General features: G+C 50.5%; 1 long non-coding RNA gene across 2 annotated transcripts in view; it reads right to left on the bottom strand.

Moving 5' to 3' along the window:
• Window positions 1–3,960: 3,960 nt before the first annotated feature.
• The window catches only part of LOC124249384 (uncharacterized), a 24,251-nt gene continuing 16,816 nt past the window's right edge, over window positions 3,961–11,395 (bottom strand). Inside the window, exons 3-4 of one of the 2 annotated variants that reach the window (XR_006891380.1) lie at window positions 5,451–5,622; window positions 3,961–5,223 (exon numbers count right to left, since the gene is read on the bottom strand). This is a non-coding gene — a long non-coding RNA (uncharacterized LOC124249384). Of the gene's footprint in view, window positions 5,623–11,395 lie in introns of both variants that reach the window. The other variant, XR_006891379.1, reaches the window with a different exon arrangement.

Genomic DNA, 11,395 nt, shown 5'->3' with positions numbered 1-11,395 from the left:
CTTCTTCCAAAGAAACAAACCCTTTTGTTTTAACTCCTCTGTGCTCATACTCCAAGGTTTTCTAAAAAGGTTTTTTAAAATGTCACTCTTGAGATCGGTCAGGGGACTTCACTCTTTAGGCCTCAGTTTCCTCCTCTGCAAAATGGAGATAATTCTAATTCCTCACCCACAGGGGAATGACGAGCACTAAATGAGTTAATACATGCAAAGGGCTGAGACCAGGGCCCGGCAGCTGTGAGCTGCATGCAGGTGTTAGGCATCACCGCTATCATCACCACCATCACCGTCATCATCATTATCACCATGATCAGCATCATCACCATCATCACCATCATCACCATCGTCATCTTCATCATCACCATCACCACGTTCATCGCTATCATTACCATCATCATCATCACCATCGGTAGGTACACCCCTCACCTGATGGAGGCAATGGAAGTAGGGATCAGGGAAGCATCCTCTGGTTGGTATTAGACAGTGATCGCCCAGTGGGAGGTAAGCTTGACCGTTGAACATAGACCTAAAATATCAGTATATTGCTGTTTTCCTGGCTTTCACCCCAATGAGGGCACAGGCTTGGTGTCCACACACCCGTGCACTTGACTTCTTTGTGAAAATTCCCTACATTGCTTTTGCTCTGCTGTAAGGCTCATGACATAAGGCGGCGCTTGGCTGGGCAATTCTCCAGAATTCGAGCAGTAGCAGAATGCTTCTTCTTGATCCTCTGTTGCAGAAGAGCATCCTCCCCAGTGTCGACAGTGGGCTCCTCTGGGAGCAGGATTAGAAATAGGGTGCCCACGTGTCCCATTTGGCCCCAACCAGCCCTGGTTTATGCCTGGTGTCATTATTCATGGTGCCCCCTCTCATTGCAAAAACGTCCCAATTCAGATAATAAATTATATGATCACCATAATTTTAAATGATTTCTATCCCTTCTTGCTCATCTTTATTTTCTAAGCTTTCAACAGGAAATTTTTGTAATAAAGAGAGTAAAATGATCCATGTGACAAAGCACCAGCTCAGGTTCCACCTTCCCCAGAGAGGGTCCACTGTGCCCCCAGCATGTGTCACTCAAGGCAGAATCTTTCCCGGCTTGGAATCAATCTCCAGCCTTGTTCCTTGCCTGACACACAGCAGGTAGGCATTAAATAGTGGTATCCAACGGAAAGGTGAACAGCCCCATCTTTAGCTATTTGGGTAATGGTGGTCCTACTATCGATGGCGAGAAATTAAAACACTCACGATGCGGACACATCAGAGGCCTTCTCCCAGGATGCTGTCCCATTTGCTGGGAAGTATAAGGCAGGGCTTGCTCACACCACAGCAGGACTTTTGCTAGTTCTGTCTGCTCGGTGCTTCCACCCGAGGAAAGCTCTCCACGTGGGAGCAGAAAGAAATTAACCAGGAACCACGCGCAGGACCAATCACCGTGTTTGCAGCTTTGTACTTTGTAGAGTTGTTATAAGCTCCTGCCCATTTTTATAAGGATTTTTTCCACTCACCTTTGAATTACCTTAAAAAGAGAAAGTGCCCTCTTTGGACAGGTTGGCACAATGGGAAGATTGACCTTATTTCCATTCTCCTACTGAAAAATGACAATGCAGCCAAGGGCTGTTTCTGGGCCGGGGGGACACTGTGATCAGATGAGAGATGGGAGTTCAGGCCCCTGCAGTGACCCGCTGGAAGAGGAAGCCACTGGACATTTCCTCCACACATTGTCTTTTTGCAACATTACAAGTAAGAAATATTTGTACTGGATTGTTTTTCCTTCCTTCTGTGCCAGCAAAAACTTGCTAAGTTTAGGAGAAATGGGGAGAAAGCCTGCACGATTGCATTTCAACAGACAATTGTGTTCAAAGGAGCCCAAGTGTGTGAGGAACCCCAGTCCCACATCTGCCCCGTGGCCATGACTGCCCGCACACCCAAAGCCCAGGGAGCTTTTTGGTAAGTTGACTCTCATGCTTAAGCTCTGTTAATGCTCCTATCACGTGGGCGGTGGCTCTTACCTGGGTGAAACTTGCAATCACCTTGGCGCCTGCTGTGGCCACTCCCTGGAAATGTTCTGCCTATCTCTCCCCTAAGGTTTGGCTTAACTGGGCTTTCTGAGCAACGCCCTCGCGGATCACCCCACGCGGGGCTCTGCTGATTTCCTTGAGTGCCTGCCACGATCTTTAACGACCTTTCCTGCTTCTTCACTTGTTGATTTGTGCATTTTCTGTCTTTCCGCCTGGAATGTATGCTTCATGGGGGCAGGGACCCAAATTAGTCATCATTGTAGCCTCATTTCCAAATGAATGAATGAATGAAAGAATGATAGCTATCCTGCTCTTAAAGGCACAGCGCTCGTTGCTTTGTGGGAGACCAGGCTGGGTGGTCTCCAAGTTCCTTTCGTTTTTTGTGACTCCAACAGGCAAGTCCAAGTCTCATTTAAAACCACCTTCTCTCTCCTTCTGAACAGAATCCACAATACCAGACTCAAATTGCCTCCGTCAGGACATCACCCCCAGGACTCTCCCACGTCCTCCCAGATCATGCATTCAGTGCACAAACATTTATTGAGCACCAGCTGAATGCCAGCACAGTGCGCAGGTGGGGATTCAGCCACAAGCAGCATCATCTCAGAGTAGCAGGCGGGCCCGCATGGTGCAGAGCAAGGAGGAAGGAAAGGGGATGCGCGAGCTTCGTGGGTTAGTGATCTCCCCCCACCACCCTGCCTGCTGTTCCAGACTGAGTTAGGGTCTTCTGAGTGCTACATCCTAGTGCTACTTTTGCCAAACCGTTCCCTTGTGTTGAAGACCCTGGCCCTGATTCCAACCGGAACCCTGTAGAGCTGCTCCCAGGCCAGAAAGCTACTGTGTGGGGCTTTCTCTCCTTAATGAAAGTGACACTGCTTGAATAGTCAACAATTCCATCCAGCACAAGGGCAAGAGAAACTGCTGAGTACCAGCTACCTTTGGAAGGGAGCCGAAAAGCAGGTGGAAAGCACATGTTTAGAAGGGGAGGGCCCCTTAGCAAAACGGGGAGGAAATACCCATCTTGTGTATTTCTTCTTATATTCATAGTCCGTTTAACGAAGGGCGCTGACAGGGAGTATTTGTATAGAAACATTAGATGCTCTGAAATCAATGCCTAATACCCCGTCAGAGAGACCCAGCTCCTGAACCAATACGTCCTGCGCACACACTTCGTACACACTCACTCCCACACACTTTTGCAAGCACTCACACATGCACACCTACACACGCTCACACATCACTCTCCCATATTTGCAGCCTTACACATTCTCATGCTTACACACACAATTCACGCACTTACACACACACACACATTGCAGGAGATGTTACCAAGCCTAGGTCACCCCCTCTTCTTTCAATCTCTAAAAAGCTGCTTTTACCAAAATAAGCAAAACATGTGAGGTATGAAATCCACCTTGTGGAAGGGCTGGGTTTTATTGGTCAACCAGTAAATCAAAACATATGGAAAAGTGCTACATTTAGGAACACACTGCGACTGTATTACTCCTCGTTTTATTGGTTCGTCTCTAATCGGAACCAGCTGGTAATAAAGAATAGAGTTCATGGGAATCCACCCTTTGTTGAAAGCTGGGCCGGGGTGGATGCTGGAAGCCGATGAGCACAATGAAAACAGCTGCAGTTGACTTTCGAGGTCAGGCTCCGGGTAGGACGCAGGGACAGAGGTGACGCTACAGCTGGTGCGTAGCATTCCGGGCTCCTGGTTAGCTACAACTGTGTAAAGAGGAGCCAAAGAGAAAGGTGCCCATTTATGAGGCTCCCCTCAGCCTCCACCCCTGCTGATCTGTCTCAGGCAACTTTCGAGTCACACAATTACTCTGGACTGCTTGTGGACATTAATCATGGCACCCAGGATGATGATGATGGTGACGATGATAATGGTGGTGATGATGATGACGATAGTGTTGATGGTGATGGTGATGATGACGGTTATGGTGGTCGTGTGATGATGGTGATGATTACAGTGATGGTGATGATGATGATGGTGATGGCAAAAACTTCAAACAGGCTCCACAAGGCACAAGGAGCATCTCCACACCAAAGCACTACTATGAGAGTTGTAACCTTGGCAACATAAATTCAACAACTTTCCTTTTTCCTTATGATTTATCTATTTTAAACACTTTTTCCCCCCCAAACAAGGAAACCGGCATCTAGAATTCTAGAAATGGAACATACACACTGGCCACCCCCACCCCCCTTCCTGTCTCTAATCAGCTCAATGGATCCACCCTTTGGAAAATTGTGGAGCATTAGGAGGGTGTGTAGGATATTTTTAGCACCTGACACCATCCTACCTCTTCCTCTCCCTGCAGGGTGCATGTGCACCTTGTTTAATAAACAGATTTTAATTAGTTTTAGGGATAGAATTGTTTGCACAATTCTGCTAGTATTTTGAGATCTGTGGAGGGTTCAGCCTCAGAGTTGGGACCGACTGTCTAGAGCTGGGGCCAGGGCACACTGCATGTGTGCACCCTTCCTTTCTCCTGGGCCCCAGGCAGGCCTCACTAACTCTCTTGCACAAAATCTGCAGTTAGCATCACATTTCTTCTTGACACAGGCTGTCTGGGATTCAGTCAATTGCTGGAAGTCAGTGAGTTGAAATTGATCTGCCATCCCTGGAGACATTATAATAAACATAATACCAGATCTCGCCATTTCAATCCCGATTCCTCGGCTTCACTGGTCCCATAGTGAAAGCACGGAGCTGATTAGAGCACACAGCATTTCTACATCAGGCACACGGGGAAGTTGAACCATTTTGATGGTTAGCACTCTGCACCCAGCTCACTAAAGCCATCTGGGAACACCGCTGGCGGGTTCCCTTGTCCTTGGCTGTCATGACGGTGATGTCATATGTACGGACAGGCCTGTGAGGGCCCACGTGTCTGCCTTGCTCACAGCGCCCAGCTGAGGAAAACACTCTGTTCAGAGCACGGCCCCTCCCCGGCATCGAGATACACGCCACTCTGCGGGTGGAACCTAAGTTTCACGAGGGCAGGGACTTACTCTGTCTCATTCCGTGCCGCGCCTCATTGCGCTGAGCAGAGCCTGGTGCATGGAAGAGGTTCCGTTATTTACTGAATCAATGAATGAATGAGGAGGAATCCCAGATTTCCGAGGGCCTCGATAGAAGGTGGGCTTTTCTCAGGGCATGTGTCCGCTGGAGCATTCCTGTGGGCAACACCTTGCACATGGAGAGAAGAGCAAGAAGAGGAAGTCCCAACTTGTGCTTCCAATAAGAAATGCATGGGTTTCCTTTCACTTGTCTTTGTGACTGTGGGGACCCCCTTTGTATGGAGTCCTCCTGCTAGTGAAGGTGCAGCTATGGAAACCAGGGTGCCCGGTGACCACAGAATGCGTTCCCATCGTATCTGGAGGCTGTGGCTATCACAAGGAGATGGGGCAGCTTACCAGAGAACACAATGTGGGGTGTGTGCCTGGGGTCTGACTTGCTTTCCTGGCATTTTCCTATCTGCCTTTGCTCAGGCGATGACAAGGTTGGAGCTCCAATCTCACTGGTCAGACCTCGTAGCCTTTCCCAGGTCCAGCTTTGGCCCGCCTTGGGACCTGACTCCTTGGCAACCTGGAAAGAGAGGTACAGAGCTGTGTGTGACTTTGAGGCAACATGACAGGGACGTAAGGATCTGAGGCTTCCACACTTGGGTGCGGACACATCTCTGGCTGATGAACAACCAGACTAGATCTACTTTACAATCTGCTTGGAAAGACTTTCCAAGGGGCCCAAGACTGTTGAGATTTCAATTGGATTTCCTTGGTGTGTTTGATAGATTCCAAAAGTGTGAACTTGGCTTGTTGAGTGTTCTCTGAAGACAAGGGCTGTCTTCTCTCAATGAACAGGATATGCTGGAGAATTTCCTTCTCATTAGATGTCATCCCCAATGCCCTGATTCCCCTTGTTGGGAAGGGGAATTTAGAGGGAGAATGGGTCCTCCCAGGAACTCTAGTGAATGAAAACCATCCTTCCCACACCCCTAATCTTACACAAGCTGGGAGAGGTGTCCCAATAGATCACTACAGAGAATTTGGGCGCTGGTTGTAGAGTGAAGCTTAGGACTGGGAGATTTTTCTTGCCTTCAGAAAAGACCCAGCCCCCCTTTCCTTACCCCTGCCTCTTCCCTCCAGATGCATCCCTTAACAACATGGTCCCCAGATGGAATGTGGGACCATGACCTAGCCCATGAAGGCCCTTAGTGGGAATGCTGGGGCATAATGATATTAGACTATGCAAACCAGAGTCATTTTCTGAGCGTCAAAAGGAGTCCCAATATCCAACTCTCTCCCATTCTTCCTTCCTACGAGAACCGAAATTTTATGCAAAGGGGCACGATGCCTAGACTATCGTTTCCAGCGTCCCTCACCACCTGGGGATCTAGTACCACCACCGCCATCCCCTCCATCAGTATTGTCTTGGTGGGGAGTGATGGAGAGTATGTCATGCTAAAGTAGCCTGCAAGCTACCCCACAGTACTAAACTGGCATAGAAACGTCCATGGCTAAGAGTGTGGGCTGTGGGGTCTGGGTCCAAACCCCAGCGCACCCAAGATGTGGACCTGGGACAAGTTACTCACTCTCTCTGTGAGTCTCCTCCCTGTCTGCAAAATGAGAGTGATAATAGTTCCTAACACAGGAGTGTTGGGAGGGTTAGATGATCAGATGATGATAAAGGTGATGATGATGATGGGGATGGTCATGATGACAATGGTGATGATGATGACAGTGACGATGATGGTGGTGGTGATGATGGTGATGATGATGGTGGTGATGATGGTGATGATGATGTTGGTGGTGGTGGTGATGATGGTGTTGGTGGTTATGGTGATGATGGTGGTGGTGATGATGGTGATGATGATGATGACAACAATGATGATGGTGATGATGGTGATGATGATGTTGGTGATGATGGTGATGATGATGATGGTGGTGGTGATGATGATGTTGGTGGTGATGGTGATGATGGTGTTGGTGGTGATGGTGGTGATGATGGTGATGGTGGTGGTGGTGATGATGGTGTTGGTGGTGATGGTGATGATGATGATGGTGGTGATGATGATGATGTTGGTGGTGATGGTGATGATGATGGTGTTGGTGGTTATGGTGATGAAGAGGACAAAGATGGTGGAGGTGGTGGTTGTGGTGTTGATGATGGTGGTGGTGGTGATGATGATGCTACTGAAGATTTTATTATCACCATGACCATTACTGGGAACAACAAAGCAAGTTAATCTGCAGTTACAAGAGCTCCCAAGTGTTTCTGGCAGTCAGATCCTTTCTTTTCTACAGAACATTCCCACCATACATTCAGGAAGATGCTCAAGAGAAGCTCATTGCCTGACCCTGATCATGTAGGCCTAGGAAGCAAATGCCCCTGAAGCAAAGGAGAGAAGTCTGATTGTTCTAGAAAGGAGGCTTAGCCAAGGGGAGCCCTGGGAGATGCCAGCACATGGAAGCCATGGAGCACACTCCGTCCACTCAGGTCGATGCGTCTTTCCCAGAGCAGAGCATGGCATGCACACGCCTGCCACCTGGCCTTTGCTTTGGCTGTGCTTTCTCTTGAAATGCCCTTTGTCCTCTCTGCGAAATCATCCCTCAGGGTTAAAGTAGGTACAAGAGCATCAAGCTGTCACTACTTGCTTAGGCAGTGTTCCATTTCATCCTCACAGTGACTCTAGGAAGTAGTCAAAGTAGACACTATTACCTCCATTTAACAGATGAGGAAAGTGAGGCTTAGAGGAGGGAATTCGCTTGCTGGAGGTCACCCAGTCATTTTTCAGTAGACACCCCCAGTTCCTTCTCCCTACTGGCTCCTTGAGCTACCTTAGGGTTCCTTGGAACCCAGTTTGAAAACCACTGCCCTAGCCACTCTCTCACAGGCCGTTCCAGTCTGCAATGTGGTTATTTATACAAATTTGGTCATCTTTTATGGTCCTGAGGAGGTAAGAAGTGGATGAAATTCAGCATACCCTGTACCCAATGGGCCTCACCAGGTGTTTGATGGTGAAATGTTTCCTTTCCAAAATCTGGAAATAGCTGCTCTTCCCCACAGGCACGTTCTTGGCCACCCGCGAAGGCTGGAGCCTAAGATTCTCTGATTAACAAGCCACCACGGGCACCGTGTAGAGGGGAGCCTTGCTTTCCAGGCAGCTGGTTGGAGCCCCATGAGGACTTTCCTCTAGCGCATCCAGAGGGACAACTTGGCTCGGTCTCCATCCTGAGCGCATCAACAGGAAAGAGGGCAAGGGCCTCCGCTGTCCTCGGCAGGACCATTCCCGTTTCCCCTTAGATCTGACCCCGTTTCACCAATGGAATAAAAATGGAACGCAGGATGTAATTCCACTTGCCGAGTGAGCAGCTGCAAAGCCCCCACATTTGCTGAAACATGCACAAAACGACAGCCCAGCTCTGCCGCTGACCCCGCCCCGCTCACGACAAAGCGTGTTCTGGTTTCTAAATGTGTGTTTGGTGGCAGATCTGACAGCTCTCTGGTCCCAGGTAACAGACAAATATGCAGTCATCACTCAGGACTCTGAATCAACTTGTAGCTCCATGTCGGACAGGAGGGTGTGGAGGAGACATCAGCAAAGAGACAGCGGGGGTGCTCCCCAGGGTACCCCTCTCCTGAGTGCCGGTGGAAGCTGGGCATTGACCAAACCAAAAAGACTGTGAAGCAGGGTCCTGCGCAACCTTCCGGGAGGCCCTGAGTATCAGAGGCACAGGAGGAAAGCTGAAGATGCACGCACGAGCAGCTGCCAGACCCAGCTCTCCGACTGGTCCCTAGTTCACCAAAGTCCACGCTTTGTGGGGGTGGCGGATGGCATTTACCTGAACTGTTGTTACGTTGAACTTAAGAATCACCTGGAGCTATTTATAGACTGTCAGCTCCTCCTGCCAGCTCCACGGCTGAGTCATTTGGACTAAGAGGGGGTTCAGGAATCTCCACGTTCACCGCATCTCCTGTTTCTGATGCAGCCGTGAGTGAGTCACAATTTGAGAGACCAGCGCTGGAGCAGGGGTTCTCAAACACGCTCGGGATCCCCCGGAGGGTGTGTTCAGACACACTGCCATCCTGCCTCCCTCCCCGCAGCTTCTGATGTGGCAGTTCTCAGATGGAGCTCCAGAGTCTGCGTTTCTAACAAGTCCTCAGGTGGGGCTTTGCTGCTGCTCCCGGGACCCCACTGTGAGAACTACGCTTTTCCTGTCTTGGAGAAAAAAAATCAGCTTGGTCAAGCCTCAGAGGAAGAGAAACCACGTCTTACTCATCTTTACACCTCCCAGGAAGTGGTCCCGTCCTTGGCTAATTAAATTCACCCTGAGAGCTTTTAGAATGCTCCAATGATGCTCTAACTTGGGGTGGGGTCCCAGCATCAGTTTTAAAAGCTGCCCCCGCCCGGGTGCAGCCAGAGCTGAGGACCCCCACCCACCGTCCCTGGCACAGAGTAGGCAACCAGTTCAGTTTCTACATCAGTATTTGTTGAGCGCCATGGCACGCATTCATTCGATAGTTATCAAGCCACTATTGTCTTCCAGGCACTGCGTGAGAGGCGGCGGGACGGAAGCAAAAGGTACCTGTACCATCCCCAAGCAGCTCACAGCCCACCGGAGGCGACAGGTGTGCAACACACCCAGGTGGGAGCTACAGCTGACGGAGGCACGAGATGCCGCAGAACCACAGAGCGCAGGGGGCTGTCTTCACTGGAGTTGGGGCAGGGCACGAACAACTTCCAGAAGAAGGCAGAAGCTCAGCCGGACTTTGAAGAGCAGCTCAGGAAAAGGCAAGAAAGTTCATCCCAGGCTGATGAGACGGCCTTCCAGTGCTGAGTCCTGAAATGGCATGGAATGTTCAGGAAACTGTTAGCAGGTTGGTGTCTCGTGGAGCGTGAGGAGCAGGGATGGAGGATGAGAAGGGAGAGGTCAGCTGAGGAACACGAATGTTTGGAAGCGAACTGCCTTTGGAGCAGCAGGTTATAATTAATATCCCCCCATCGGGAGCCGGAGGTTTGGCCATCAGCCCTGTGGTGGCCACGTGGTGGAGCGGGTTCTCCCGGCTCCCAGCGGGGCAGCGTGGCCCTTGGAGTCTACGTTCTTCTAAAAAGCATTGACTCCAACTCCTTCCTGCGAGCTTTGGGTGCCAGGGCTCCAGCTGGAACCTCAGTCTCCTTCTCTTTCTAGAAGGAGCAGGAAGACAGGGTGGGAGACGGGACAGCTGGCTGGAAGAACCGGCTCCTGTGTTGTTTCTGCCGGCCACCCCCTGGGTCCCTTCTCTCTGCTGCACCTCTAAAGAGGAGTGGGGAGGACACTGAAGACCCTTCCAGCTGTTACTCTAGAAAGGGGTCTCCCGGTGAGCTGACGGCCAGTGTTGGCAGCACAGGAGAGAAGGCCTGTGTCCTCCTGTGTTCCCCACGGCTCCTCTCCGAATGCCTGGCCTCCCCTCGTCTCTGTAGAATCCCCGCCCTCGCACATCCTCAGACAAGCCCGGAACGCCACAGAAGAAGATGCCGGCCACCTTCCGGCAGAGCGAATTCCATCTGTTGCCTCCGCAGCGTCTGGCTAAAAGACCTTCCAGGGTCACCGACCCCTGAAGAGAAATCAGTTTATTCAACGATGTTTCGAAAATTAAAACCAGGGCCTTGCTCTTGAATTTGGCGAGTCTGATGGGAAAAGTCAGACTTGAAAGAAGGAACGAGGACATCTTGGGTGCGGGGGTCTTGGGAGCTGGCTCGAGAAGGAACACCTGAGCTGAGCCTTGCTGGTCTCCTCCACTCCTGGACCCCTAAATGTCGGAACAGGGGTGCTGGGGTGGTGTGCTGGGGCAGTGCCCCCATCTCCCAGGTGGAAGGTGCTGGAAGGAGTGGGACGGGGGATGAGTGTGGGGGCAATCAGCACAATGATGGGTGTCACGGTTTTGACTAATGCTAGGATGACCATTTAACTTGTCGTCCAGGTTGAAAGGGGGAGCTACTGGTAATTGGCTGGGACGTGGGTGTGAGCCAGAGCTGTCCGGGCCAGCGGGGAGTATGGTCAGCCAGACTGCGAGACAGAGTTGGAGGAGCTAGGGATGCTGAGGCAGAGAAGAAGTGAATTTGGGAAGACATAAAAGCTGTGTTTTCTGGAGCCAGAGTTGCTGATATGAAACCCTGGCTTCATCACTAACCCGCTGTGTGATGTTGGACAAGAGCCTTACCTTCTCTGAGCCTCGATTTCTTCATCGGGACAGTGGGTAATTGCACCTGCCTCCTTGGGACACTGTGAGGATTAGATGAGACAATATACACGGAGCATTTAGAGCCTGGTGTGTTTTCAGTGCTCAGTACGTATTCGTGGCCGTGACTGTAATTGGT

Source organism: Equus quagga, chromosome 13, assembly GCF_021613505.1.
Source record: "Equus quagga isolate Etosha38 chromosome 13, UCLA_HA_Equagga_1.0, whole genome shotgun sequence".
NCBI classification, from domain to species: domain Eukaryota; kingdom Metazoa; phylum Chordata; class Mammalia; order Perissodactyla; family Equidae; genus Equus; species Equus quagga.
The sequence above is the reverse complement of the archived record's forward strand: the minus strand, read 5'-3'. Positions and strand labels throughout refer to the sequence as shown.